The 14,115-nt window shown below is 41.7% G+C and overlaps 1 long non-coding RNA gene across 1 annotated transcript in view; it reads left to right on the forward strand.

Moving 5' to 3' along the window:
- Positions 1 to 1,504: 1,504 nt before the first annotated feature.
- The window catches only part of LOC311439042, a 74,181-nt gene continuing 61,570 nt past the window's right edge, over positions 1,505 to 14,115 (forward strand). The window contains exon 1 of the long non-coding RNA XR_014694518.1: positions 1,505 to 1,646. This is a non-coding gene — a long non-coding RNA (uncharacterized lncRNA). The remainder of the gene's footprint in view (positions 1,647 to 14,115) is intronic.

A 14,115-nucleotide genomic window follows, 5' to 3' on the forward strand; every position in this document is an offset into this window, starting at 1 on the left:
GTTACACAGCTTAAAGCAACATTTTAAGTGAACCAATTTCCTAATTGGATAACGAAGTGATGGGGAAGAAACGATGTTCCTTAACTCGTTGGTTTTTCTTTATTTTGCTCCACTCTGCTTGTTTCCTAGTTGGGAGCTTTTAGGCTCCAGGATTGTTCTTGAGAATTCTTTTGCCAGCAGGATGCTTTCCTCTGGCTGTTTAATCAGGGCATTGGGCATGAAGGGCATGTGTGGAGCATGAGGAGCCCACACCACTGCCATCCAGAGCCCACATTGCTTTAAACACGGGTGGGTGGAAGCTCTGGGGCTGGTGATGGGTAAAGGTGGGTTTGGCGCAGCGGAAAATAGTGCAGTCAGGGCTGCCCAGGAGCAGTGGGAGACCTCACGCTGAAACTGCTGCACAGGTTTGCGAATCACCAAGAGCCTGAGGATTACGCAGCTGGCAGGGTAGACACGGTGGGTAGAGATGTGTGAAATCGCAGCTCCCAGTTGAGGGCAGATGGGCCAGCCGCAGGGAAAGGAAGGTGAGAAAGGTGGAGACACAGCAGGAGATGCGCTGCTTGGTGCGTGGCATAGGCACCTTTTACAGCACTGTCTGTCCATTACGTTTTCTGCAAAGCCACAGCTTTACCATTAATGTTCTGCTCTAGTTTCTGGTAGACCAGGCCACATGGCTGTGATAACATGGGGTGTATTAATCAAGTATGTGTAGTTAACCAGAGAAAACGAGGCATGAGGTTCAATTTGGAGAAGACCTTGAATGATGTTTCCCCAAGCTTTAAGAAGCACATGCAGATCCCTGAAAGCCCCAGATGCCAAAGCTCCTGCCTCCTGAGCCAGGAGGATGGTCCTGCAAGACACTCACAAGGGAGGACATGAACTCTGCCTGCCTGCAACTTTGTGATCGATAACATTTGTTAACCAGACAGGTAAAGAGAGCCCAGCAGGCTTTACACCTTTAACAAGCTGTATCTCAGGGGAGCCAAGCTGGCTGTATTCATTCTTGTCAGCACAACTGTCTTTGGGGAAATTATTTGTTTTATAAAACCAGATTGTCAGATTTCTACAGCAGAAGGAAAAGGGAGAAAAAACAGGTTTTGAATAAAAGTGAATAAAACTTCGAGGAATTAAGAGCTCCTATCAGTGGTAATTTTCAACATCTGAGCATGAGCAGCTGGGGTAGGCACCTGAAATGATGAGCCGGTGGCAGAAGAGAGGAATACTGCTATAAGAAAAAACTTTGTGGACTTATTCATGTCAGTGTGAGCACACCTCCTCTCCGAGCTCACTTGGTAGGTAATGAGAACCAGAGAGGAGTGTGCTGGCTCACCCTGGAGGGGGATTACTGTTGCCACTCTCAGCAGGTGTACACACTTAAGCCTCATGTCTCACTTGCCCATGGTGGTGCCTTGGCTTTAGTTGTGGACTTTTGTGATCCTCCATGAAGTGCTCCCAGGTGTGTGTGGTGCAGAAAGCTTTGATAAGCCTCAGTGTTGCTGAGGCTTATTGGCCAAGTGCTGCTGGCACAGGTGGGGTGCTCCTGCACCCTGAGCCAGGGAGGGTGTCTTTGTTGGGGCTGACTGCAGGGGAGCTGGGTGCCTGTGCCTCCTGGGACATGGAGAGAAGAAAGTGTGCTTGTCCTTAAGGTAAAAACAGCTACTGGATGTGGGAAAGCAAAGGTGTGATCTTGTTGTCCTTAAAAAGTGGTGAAAACTGCATTTCCTCTGTGCTGGAAAAGGTTTGAAGTGATTGTTATAGTGGATGTTTAGTGCCTGAGCCCTGATCTTTCTGTTTGCTTTGGTTTCTTTGAGTAAATCTCTTGAACATGCTCTTAAATAAAACAAGCAAATAAGGTTGTTTTAGAGGAGTTAATGTGCTTAGTTGTGTGCTTAATTGTTCTTCTGGTACTGGCCAAGGTACAGAGAAAGCTGCTTTGGATAGTTTCTGGGACCAAAATCTTTTCTTTCCATATCCTTGTGAGCAAGGACTCCCCTGCTTGCGTGCTAACTAGGGGGATTTATAAGATGGAAGGAAATACTTTATACAAAATTATTGTAGGTGTGGACCTTTGCATGTGGTTAGAGTTGAAGAAATGGTAACTGGTTCCTGAGGCTGTTTTACAGCAGGAGCAGAGGCTCGCCCTCTGAGATGCCTGTTCCTTAGCAGAGTAACAAGGGCAGTATGGAAAGCGCCTGTTTCTGGTTCAGTCGAGCCCCATAAATGCAATGAGTCAGGTAGTTCGCCTATGTGTACTGAGCTCCAAGCTCATGGAAATATGCTTAAAAACAGTGAAGCTGGAGAAATAAAACCTATCTGGTGGCTGATCAGAAAGCGCAGGGGGCTGCTCTGGAAGGGGCTGGCCGGCTGCCCGTGGTGAGGTGCAGGTTCTTGGGCACCAGGACGGGAGCGGTTTGAAAATGAGGAAGGGGTGTTGCAGGGCGTTGAATTTCTTCTGGAAAGAAGGGTGTGTGTTGTGGTGAGAGCACAAGGGGGTCAGGCAAGAAAACTGTAAACACCTCGCTGACGAGGCTGTTTCCTTCCTTCTTCGGTGCTGACCTCTGGCCTCCTGTTATCTCCCAGCTAGAAGAGAAGTGAGAATTAAAACACAGTGCCCACATATTTGGGGGTGTCAGTCCCTTCTGCACCTGCCAGCCAGGCTGGGACCGAGCCACAGGTGTTTGTGGTCACATTTGTGCTGGAGAAACCTTAAGTGCTGTGTGGAGGCTCCTCAGGTTGCCCCAGAGGGAGAGCTGAAGGCCGGGTCTTTTTTCTTTTTCATCTATTTGCTTACTGTGGCCCCCAATTTGTTGCTTGGCAGTCCCCTTCCTTCACCCAAAATGAAAATCTGTGGCTTATCAAACCTCATTTTCTCAAAGTGCCTGTGTTTCTAAGTCTAGTCTTCTGTCTTAATTGTATGCCTAGTTGGGAGGGGGGAGAAAAAAACCTTTTTGGTTAATTGATTAGTAATTTAGTCTCTGGTGATATGCTTATTTAAGAAATCTGCCTGAGTTATATATGTCAAATGATTCACATAAAAACAACATCAAGTGAATCATATATAAAAATGACATAATTGCTATTAAACTTAGAAGCCATATGTGTGGCTGAGGAAACTACTTTATTGGCTTTAGTAACTCTTATATTTTTTTCCCAAAGCCAGTTCTGCTCTTGTGAACAGAGAAGGCATGTTTATGTGTAGGAAAATAGCCCTTACGTGTGTTATTTGGGGAAGTAGGTGGATATTCTGGCAATACAGGAAAAAGAAATGTGATTTTGAGTGTCGGGAAGCTGAGAAAGGGGTCTGTTTTTTTTTTTTTTTTTTTTTTTTTTATCAGCAAGATTAAACAGCAGCTCTAGCAAATGCACCATCTGAGATTTTATTGCTCTCTGTTATTTTTAGTACTCGGAGGGAGATTAAATGAAATCCGGGATTATTTCAGCCAGCGTTAAACTTTTTATTGCTCATTTCTGCTATCAGGCTTGGGCTGACCCAGTTGGATGGGTCCTTACAGAAGGTGGGCTCTCCTCTGCCGATGCCCGGACAGTGCAGCTCTTTTATGCACCTTTTCTTACAGGGAAGTTGAATATAGCAACAGCAGAAGTAAATATAGACGTGAACATGGCTAGTCTTTTGTTTGATGTTACTTGGTTCTCAGAAATTCCTTAAAGTTTATTGTGTGCTGAACTTCGTACGTGCAAACTGTATTTCACATGTGGCTTAGCACCCATATAGTCTCTGTGGGATCACGGGTTTGTGTCACTTGCCTGGGTGTTTCGGAAGGTTATTTTTATTTCTTTTAAAGATGTCTTGAAATAAACCTGAACTGACTTAGTTTTGCATTTCTTTATTAGAAGAAGACTTAAAAGGCCTTTTTAGTGTCTGTATTTAATTCTAATCTTTATATTAAAAACAAAAGAACACCTTAACGAAGCTGACTTGATGCTTGTCACTGGTGGTTTCTTCATTTTATCCCTTCTCATAGGGTGGTGCCTTTCACATTAGTCACAGCCCCAGACATGTTGATATACGCAGTAAGGAAGGCTTAAGGTGGTGGTGATGAATGGCTCTTGTAGTACTCTTATGCAGTTAATCTTAGCATGAAGAAAAAATCCTGGTCTTGCTTCTGCAGGTTTCAGAGATCCTGCTGTCTTCAGGGTGGGTTTTGTGGATTTGTGAGCGTGCTGGCAAGCTGGTGCTGGCATGGTTTTAGCTCGGGCCACCAGCAAGGCCCGGTCAATGAAGAGGAGGGGGCAGCAGGCAGCTACTCAGCTCTGACAAGGATGCCCGTGTCACCAGCACTGAGGGATGGGGTATCTTCACAATGTGCAGAAAGGCCTTAATATTTTCTGTAGTTAGCAGCTGGTAAATAGACTTTCAAAAGCCTCTCCCAGTAGTGTCTTTATGAGCTATGTTTGAACAACATTCCCCTTATTTTGGGTACCCAGACTGCCCCATTGGTCTGTCCTGAAAGTATGCTGCTACCATGGTAAGCATGCTGCTCATCCTGGCAGGAGCAAGTGAGTCAAGGAAGCAGGAATTATGCTGTCTAATCATGCTCTGAAGTCACTGATGTAGGGGGAATGAGCTTGGGATGAAGATGGGTGAAATTCACGCTCTTAATCCACGCTCTTCATCCCTTCTGCAATGGGATGAAGAACGTGGTGTGTAAACACTTGGGTCCTGCTGCTCTGCGGCTGTGACTCAGCCCTCCGCTCAGTGTGGGGCTGGCATGGGAGCCCCAAACCTTTCCCTGGCCTCTGGTTGCTGCCCCTTTTATTTCTGCCAGCCTTTTCTGGGAGGTGGCTGTGGGGAAATGAATAGGGCAGAGGAAGAGGAGAGCTATCAGCATGTCCCGCAGCTCTTCGTGGGGTCAGGCTTGCAGGCCTGCTCCTTTTTGAGACTGTTATCTAGGAGATGCTGGCTGTTCGGGTAGGACTGCTGCTGAACTTGTCAATATGCAGACAGAGCTTTTGTTGCGAAAAGTAAATGCAGCTGGTTTGCCTAATTATTCAAAAAAAAAAAAAAAGGGTGTGTGTGAAATGGATGGACATCAGGCCAGGTGGGGAGCTGCGAAGCAACTGATGGTTCTCTCTTGTTGTAAGCTTCCTAAATAGAAATGCATCTGAATGGAGACTTGGTATCAGCGGTCATGAATCTTTTTGATTTTGGGAGCTCTTACTCATTTGTGTCTGAATTCAGGTTCAGAGCTGAGTCATTCCTTCTGCTCCTCTTCCCCCAGTGACTTTCCATGCTGCTTCATTTTTCCCAGCTACACATTACTCCAGAGCAAGACTGTGCTCACCGCAAGCAGTGAAAACAGCTTGTGACTTCCTTGGGAAGAGGAGAACGTGCTCCGAGCACCGTACTGCCATGCAGCCCATGGTGGCGATGAGCTTTGGGGAAGCAGCTCAGGACAAGGTATGGGACAGCTGGAGCATCAGCACTGCCAGGCTTAGTGATAGATCCAGCTAAAGTGGAAATAACACACAAGTGTTTTGTAATCTCCCTAGTGCTCAGTTTAGCAAGGCAGAAGGTTGAACAAAGCTGAAAGAGCCAGTGTCAGGAGCTATTCTTCTGTGCTTTGTGTTTTCACCTTGTTTGGTATTGGCACAGCATGGAACAGCACGAGAGAGACAGAGAAAAACACCTTTCAGAAGAGGAAAGGGGCCCCTGTATAATGAAGAGTTCAACCGAAATAAGGGTAGGGGGGTGGAAATTTTTTTGCATGCCAGATTTCTTGCCACTTTCAAGCTAATCCTTTCAGTTCACTTCAATACAGTCACTGAAGTAGCTTAGAAAAAGAGAGGAAAAGATCTTTGATATGCTAGATCAACCAAAGTTTAAAAAATCTCTCTTTGTATATGCCATTTATAATGCAAATCTCAAGTTGGCATTTTAGGCTCACTTAGTGCTGTTACTGAAGTACCTTGGAATACAAAGGCTGGAGATAGAGGGAGATCCCAAATGACAGAGTGCCTTTGATAGTTCAATAATACATTTAAAAAAAATATATTAAATTTCCTCGTTCCTCTAAATACCTCCTACCTCCACAGTTAGAGTGAGACAGATAAAGCAAATATTACTGTTACAGAGGTGGAAGTTATGGGTCTAAGTCTTCTATGAGCTTGAATTCAGCTTTACCAGCACTTCCCTGGGAAGGATTTGACCCTGGCTGGGGCATCCTGCAGCTTTTCTCCTACTGGGGAGAAAGTGTCTGCATTAGCTGTGTTTGCTTAGTCAGTGAGCAACCGGTTAAGTATTCTTCTGGAAAGAAGCCTAATTTTTAAGAGTCGCTTTCCCAAATATATAACCTGATTTCTTTCCCTTGTGTTCCCAACATTTAAGCACTGATTAAATGTCACCAAAGATAATAGGAGAAATGCTCATGACGGCCAGCCTATTTTAAAATAGCATGGGCATGCTTAAAGCAATAAGTAATTTTGCCTCTGTTACACAGTGTGCTTAATGCATACTTAAATTCATCTGTAGGCAAGTTAGATACCTCATTTCTAGATCCAGCTTGCTCAAAGAGGGGATATTCTGGGATTTGCCCCGCTGAATTTCACACAACTTATCCAAGGAAAGTAGCTGTTAAAGATGTGCGCTGTGGCCTCCTGTCCCATGGTGCAGGTATCAGGATGATCCTGTCCACCTTGCGAATCCCAGCATTGTAGTGCTGTGAGGGTGGTGGGTAACTGGTCTGCAGCTTGTTACCTGATCACATGCTTGGTTTCCAAACCTTGTTATCTCCCTGTGTGATGTAACAAGGGCTGAGGCAGGTTTCTCTGTGAATTTACAACCCGGTTTGCTGGGAATGGTCTTCACACTGCAGACCTGCAGCACAAGGTGCTGATTTAAGCAACTGGCCAAGCACCTACAATTTCCCCCGATACATATATAGATTTGGGTTGAAACAGTGTTATTTTAAAATAGCTCTACAGCTGTTTGCTGCTGATCTCAAGAGCATCTGCCCATTGTTGTCTGTGTCACATGGAAGTCAGTAAGGTCCTTGGTGAAGCTGTGATGCACTTCGTAGCTCAGCTACCGTAGAGTGGATCTGGACTCTATTTAATATTTCTAAGAATCCTTGTATTGCAGACATTAGAGTGAATAAAGAAATGTAGCTGAGAAGTAAAATACATCTTGATGCATGAGTTGGTTTTCCTTTCCACCCCCTGCTTAGTGCTAATGTCCTCTGTGTCTGTTGAGAAACTGCTGTGACGTAAGAGTTGAAACATGGTTCAGAGGAGCAGCAAAGAAAACACATCTTCTGGAAGTCAAAGTGTCAAGCTCGTGTTTTTGTTTTATTTCTTTATTTTTGCTACTGTGTGTGTATTTTGTTTTAATGGAAAATATCACTTAAATCACCATGATAGTCTATGACAGGCTGCCTTCGCAGAAATTGCAAGTCTTTTGTGGAATCTGGTAAATGATAGGTGAAAAAATGTGTCCTCTAACTAAGCTGTTACTGATTATCTTGGTGCAATGTACAGATTAAGGGCCTGATCTAAGGACCACTGGGGTCAATTGGCTGAAGTGGACTTTGAATCGAGTCTTATGAGTGTTCAGTGTATACTGTAGTGGAGGGTTATGAGGATGAGGGCAGCACACTTTCCTCTCCAGTAAGCTTGAAATACGCCAATTGAAATTCTGAAGTAGAGTTGGTTTTCTGACTCGTATTGAAAACACCTAAAATGGTTACATACGGGTTATTTTTAATATGCAATATGAAAGATATTCAGCTGGGTGTACAGATGTGTGATTATTAGTAGCATCTCAAGAATGTGACTTTTCAGGTGTAGGAGCTGGTATTTCAGAGTTGCTTTCTTTTTTGACAAACAGGTGTTTCATCAAACTTGCTTCTTTTGAAAATTCTGTGATCTGAGTCCACAAAACTGCATGTTTTACCACATCACGGTGATTCTATTGCCTATTTCAGGCTGCCATGGAAAAACTTGAGGGGAAAAATATAAATAAAATATGCCCAAGCGTGCAAGTCAATGATCTGTGTGTTAAGCCTATTGGCACATACAGGACAATTTTATTGCATGACCTACTGGTTAAAAACATCAAAAATATAAGTCAAGTCATTTGAAGAACTGCTGTTTAGTGAGTTAGAATGAATGAAGTCTTTATTGAGTACATGCTTTCAGATTCATCGCTGGTTCTGTTCTAGTCATGCCCTATCCTAGTCTTTAGTGCCCCAGGCAGTCTTTTTGAGGACACTTGACCTGCCAGTCATATTTCAGAAACTACTGATATGGTACTTGCTGATTTAGTTTAGATTCCAAACAGGCTAGCTGCTGGATTACAGACTAATGACCCATCAGATGCTAAAGGCAAAGGCTTAAAGTGCACTAGTGAATTAAGCCTCAACATTGTCTGAAGGGAAGAATTTATTATGTCATTAAATTTGATTCAATAAGTTTCATTTCTTTAGATGCATTAAACTAAGCAAGAAGCGAGGAATTAATGTGACAGATACACCATTTTGATTCTCTCCAGGTGAAGTGTTGGTATTTAGGTACAGCATCAAGGGATGCTATTTTGTAGAATTTTAGCTGTATTGATAGGAACGAGAGGTTGGGAAAACTGCATAGCTGGTTAACCAACCATGGAGGACTCAGACTAGGTTCACTTGAATATATGCTTCAGTTGGTAAATACATAGGAAAGTGAGGCTTGCCTGATTTGATGATACCCTTGGTGAGGTTTCAGGGGCTTTCCATCAAATATCAAATCCTCAGTGGTGTAAAGATATTAGTAGTAACTTATAGATGGCACTGGGATTTAATGAAAAACTTAATACAAGCACATAATGTGATGAGTCAAACAGGGATTGCAGCTTGACTCTCAGAAGACTATCATAGTGATCTGAAGGAAAAATCCTGCATAATGCAAAGATCACTTTAAAACATAAAAAAAAAAAAAGAGATTAAACATTTGGTGTTTTATCTATCTGCATATGTCTCCTAGTTGTGTTACAGCAACAGAAAAAGTGTTTATAAATAATAACAAAGATACTTCAGGAAAATGTTAGGATTTCTGCCTGTAGATTTTGTCACTCATCTCTCAATATCTGATGAAGTTCTGAGTTCTTCAAGATGTTTTTATGTTATAGAGGTGATCATGATATCAGGAAAGCAGTAAAAAGCTTACAGGGATAGGTGCAATATGTAATTTTACTAATTTTCTTTTATATCATATGGTAGGATGGTAAAAGTGGATATTTTTTGACTTTGGAAATCAATTTAAACATCGTTAGATTATATTTAATGAATTATGTACTTTATTACAAATATTAAGTTGCACTGAGGCATTGTGAACCATATATGTTTATATGACAGCAGATCTGGGATTAGGAATTTTTATTAGACTATTTTAATCACTTTAATACAATTCATAATCAAAGAGTATTTAATATTCTAGTCTCAAAATTAAAATGACCTACTAGGCTGATAACTTCTTCCTTTAGCAGAGACTACTCTTTCCCTAAAATGTGATAACTTTTCCTTGTGAGTTAAAGTGGAAAAGGGTCACTCTGATGTATGTGTGTACGCAGGTGCTATTCTCCCCTCCCACCCCCAACACTGCAGAAGTCACCACTGTACTGAAACTACTTTCCACTGTAATCGGGATAATTTCAAAACCAAGCAAAAACCAGATATATGTCCACAGTCCTATTTATCATTAGGCTAACCTCATTTTCATCTGATGAAAAAACATACATAATTCAACTGACCACTGCAAGACCGTAATCTCTTTGATGCGTTTCTGAAGAACTGAAGCCTGGAAATTCTTACAGGTCCAGGAGAGCCAGCAGAACATTCAGAAAGTTTTTCACCTCCCTCATTGAAAAGCTCTTAATTAGTGTGATAGTGCTAGGTAGGTGTCTGTAAGTTGTCTCAGGCTGGTATGAAGCTCTGCTTTGCCTCTTTTTTTTTTTGTTTGTTTGTTTGTTTCTGTGTGTCTGTGATGTGTTTGTGTGTATGTGTTGTTTCTTTTTAAATTTGAATGAGAAATTCTGCTGTGACTTGGGCAAAAGAGTGGACTTCAGGACATAGTAGACCAAGGAATCTCAGTGTACATCAACACAACAATTTTTGCTACTCAAATCTGTGTGTTTGAGACTAAGATGGAGACTTCAACAGCCTAGCATTTTCTGAGGACTTGATTTAGCATTTATAAGACAAATTTTTGGAATCTCAGGAGCTGCTGTGTAGTGGAGCTGTTTGTCAGCTTTCCTACCCTCCTCCGTTCTGGCATTTTTTGTCAGAAGCCCAAACCGGAGCCATCTGCAGTGCTTTGCTTGGACCTTTGCAGGCTTGTTCTGACATTTTCCATGGAGAACTGTAAGGAAGCTCTGAACTGGCATTAAGAAAATTAACCAAATTCTAGTATGGTGCTTAAAAAAATAAAAAAAGGGTGAAACATGCTATTTAAATGTAGAAGGGTGTATATTTGTCTTTGGGCATCATCTGTAGCATCCTATATTGGTTGCCTTCCAATGTTGCAACTGCTGGTGCAGTAGGACCCAGTTTGTTAGGAAGCGCCTGCAATGGCATGGGGAAAAACCTGCTTGCAGAAGTTCTGACTGCATTTATTTTTAATTTAGGTGACCACCTAGATGCCCAAGGTATGGTTCTTTTATGTAAGTGGCCAATGTGTGGCTACCCACAGTGCTCCTGCCAGGAATGAGGGGTAACACTATCTGGGGACAAGGGTGATGAATAAAAGAGAGGAATGTGGAGCCACAGGTGGCCTCAGCATGCTTCTCCTCCTTTTGTTAGTCAAAAATGTTGAGTGGCCATAGAGCTCTTATGGAGAAGGCCACAAAAGCATTAAAAGCTGTCTGTCCTAACTCCACAAAATATCTGTATTTTAAAACATCCATCAGATTCCTTCTTAGCTGGATATAAAAATGGGAATTGGATCTGGATATCCAGATCCTTCTTGGATCTTGATATAAAAATGGGAATCTGCAAATGAGATCAAACTCAGTTTCATACAAATGACTCCATGTAGTCTTGACGAAACTCTGTATTCTTCTAACTCCACATCGGGGATGATATTTACCTAGCCTATGATGATGTTAAGCAATTGTTGCTTCTAGAGTAGCATGCTTCATTATGGATCTTATCTCTGCATGCTTGCCTGCTGTATTGTATAATACAGCATGTTGTCAAGTGGCTTCCTATGTGTGGCAAAGATTTGACAAACTGGACTTGGAAGTTGGGGGGGTGGAGCACTAGGAAATGAGATATGCAGAAAAGGATTTTTTTTTTTTTACCAACTTCTGACTGTATGTGAAACTTTACTACTCTTTTCTGGGGAATAGCTGCAATCTGAGGCTGCTGGAAAAATGAGAGCCAAAAATTCTCTCTTCCATGAGAACAGTGTGAGAAGGGACTAAGAAAGCTGAGCAATAATATCTGAAGACCACCTTAAACTCTTTGCCTTTTCAAAGCCAGTCCCATTTCAATCAGTACTTAGGAATTTTAAGCAAGACTTTTTTATAGCATTACAAGTACTCATTCATTTCTCTTCTTTGACTACTAAATAGATATCCTGTGGTAGAAATGAGCTGAAAGCAAAAGAGAAAATGTCTTTCTAGATTACTCTTGTCACTTGTCCATCGATCAAACTCTGATGTGCTATGCAAACATTGGGGAAAAAGATCCTTGCTAGTGAATATGAATTTGACTTATGTGTGTCAGTTACCTTAGTTGTCTTTGTGATTTCTTCAATATTTTCAGAGGATGCTATTCCAAAAGCACTCTCAGCTTTTGAGTGCTTTTTAAGTGTTAGCTTGCAGGAAAGGAAATGGGGGTTAAAGCAAAGCTCCCATTTTACAGAAAGCAAAACTGAGGCATGAAGAATCCCAGCTGGTCAAAATACTAACATTTTCTGATAACAAAAAAAAAAAAGGACTTTTTCTGGAAACTGTAGAGGGCAGAACATGTTTTGCCTTTGTTTTCTGTGTTAAATAGCTTTTTCTCCTTTCCTATCATGAAACTAATTCAAATTGTTGCTAAAGGTATACTTTACTTATGTATATGTACTTGGTATCTGTTTGTTTTAGCAAAATGTGCATGTATATGTGTGTTTTTATATCCTATTTGCCCTTGTGCACTGTAGTCCTTCATTTGTTTGTTTTTTCTTTGTATTCAGATACTTAATTAAAAATTACTCAGCTTTACAAACCTGTAGAGTCAGTTAAAAGAGAAGGAGGAAAAAAAAACTGTCAGGTGGGTTTTCTTTCCCAGATACACAGTACAGATTTATCATCAGATCTCAGCAACGGGAGGAAAGCTAAACACAAAGACAACAAGCCTAAATGATAAAATGTGTTCTTTTTTATAGCGGGTGACTTTAATTTCAAAAAGGGAGTTTCAGTTACCTATTTCATAATGCTTCACTTGGTCCTAGGTATTTCAGGTAGATTAATAGCCTGATGTAGCATGCCCAGTGTGAAATCAGTGGTGCGGTAGTGTTACCTTGGATGGCAGAAGTACAAGGTACAAACTTCATATTCCTGTTTTTCTCTTACTTGCATGTTGTCTCCCACCTTTTGGTAAACTTTAAACATTTTACAGTTTTAGTAAGGTTATTATTGGGGTTGCTTGATTAAAATATATATGGAGAGAGGGAAAAGGGAAAAAGGCTATTATTTTGGACTAGGTTGAACTCTAGGAGTTCTTGGCTGCTTTGTTTTAGTAAAATATCAATTAATCACATACAAAGGTGGAGTGTATATATGGTGTTTATCTACCCATTGACCTTAAATGTTTTTTCTACTTGTGTTCACTACCTTTCTGTGGCCATTCCCTTTCTCTCCTTGTTGCTCCTTTGAATGGCAGCACAACACTGGAAATGATTTCAGAAAGTAATGCTCATAGAAGGATATTTCCCTTCAAGTTCATGAGATCAAATGCTGGTGTTGATTACAAAAGAATAAACCTATTGCCCTCCACAGGGGTGTGTTGATGTAATACAGCCATAAAAGAGCACCGTTTGTTTAGCCTAGCAACAATGATGACTAAGAGGGGTCATGATGGCCCTGTGTAAAAATAGGGACGTAAACACTAAGAAGGGTTGAGTGGTTTAAGTTAAATGACAGTATTGGCATAAGAAAAAATGAATATTCAAGAGACATAAATAAAATTGGAGCTGAGATTAGGAGGCCTCAAATCATCAGGGGAATGAAGTTCTAGAAAATCCTTTCTATGGAAATCGTGGGGTTAACCAACTTAACTGGTTTGAAGATGAAGCTAAATAGTTTATGAAGAGCGTGATATGATGTGCTTTTTTTGGGATAGCAAGGGACAGGGATCCGTAACCCAGAACTGAAAAAGATTTCCTGTGTTTCTATAAGCAAAACTTGGCCTATCCAGTCTGTAGTGCTTCCACTTAAGATGATGTATTTACATTAACCCTTTGTGCTGAGTATGGCCAAGCTGCCTCTCTGAAGAAGGGTGTTGCCTTTGAAATCTGCCATCTTCATGCAGTCTAGCTATGCTGTAGGGTGTTTGAAATGAAATAATGCAAGAGCCCTGCCTACTTCCCTTGGGATGCAGAGGGGTTATGTTGGCGATTCTCCCCCCAGCACTGGGTGAGGCTGGGAAGGATCTCTTCCATCGTGTGGTGGTGACAATGACCCCCTGGTTCCCAGCCCGATGCTGGCCCCATGGTGATGAGGTTCCAGTATGTGGGGCTGGGCACAGCATCCCTATATGTGCTCTGCTGGGGACCCGGGGATAAATTAAAGATGGTTTCAACTTTAAATTTCCTTGCTCTCTTGGGGGTGAAATATAATCCTTGCCCTTGCTCTAACACATCCTTTGTGGTTTAATTTAAATGGTGATTTTTACAGTGACATGTGATGTTCATCTGCTAACCTTTTACCCAATATGTTCAATTTAAAGAAGCATTGAATCTCTGAACATGCCTTTATCTATAGACAGAGAAGCATGCTGCAAGGTAGTTTACCTACTTAGGTTGGTACCTAAGAGCTTGTAAACAAATTCATAAATTTGTCATGCTGATTATAGTGTTGGCAAACACAATGGTTGATCATGTTATAAATGTTTATCAACACCCGCACTCACCCACCTG

The sequence above is a fragment of the Aythya ferina genome (assembly GCF_964211825.1).
Source record: "Aythya ferina genome assembly, chromosome: 6".
Taxonomy (NCBI): Eukaryota; Metazoa; Chordata; class Aves; order Anseriformes; family Anatidae; genus Aythya; species Aythya ferina.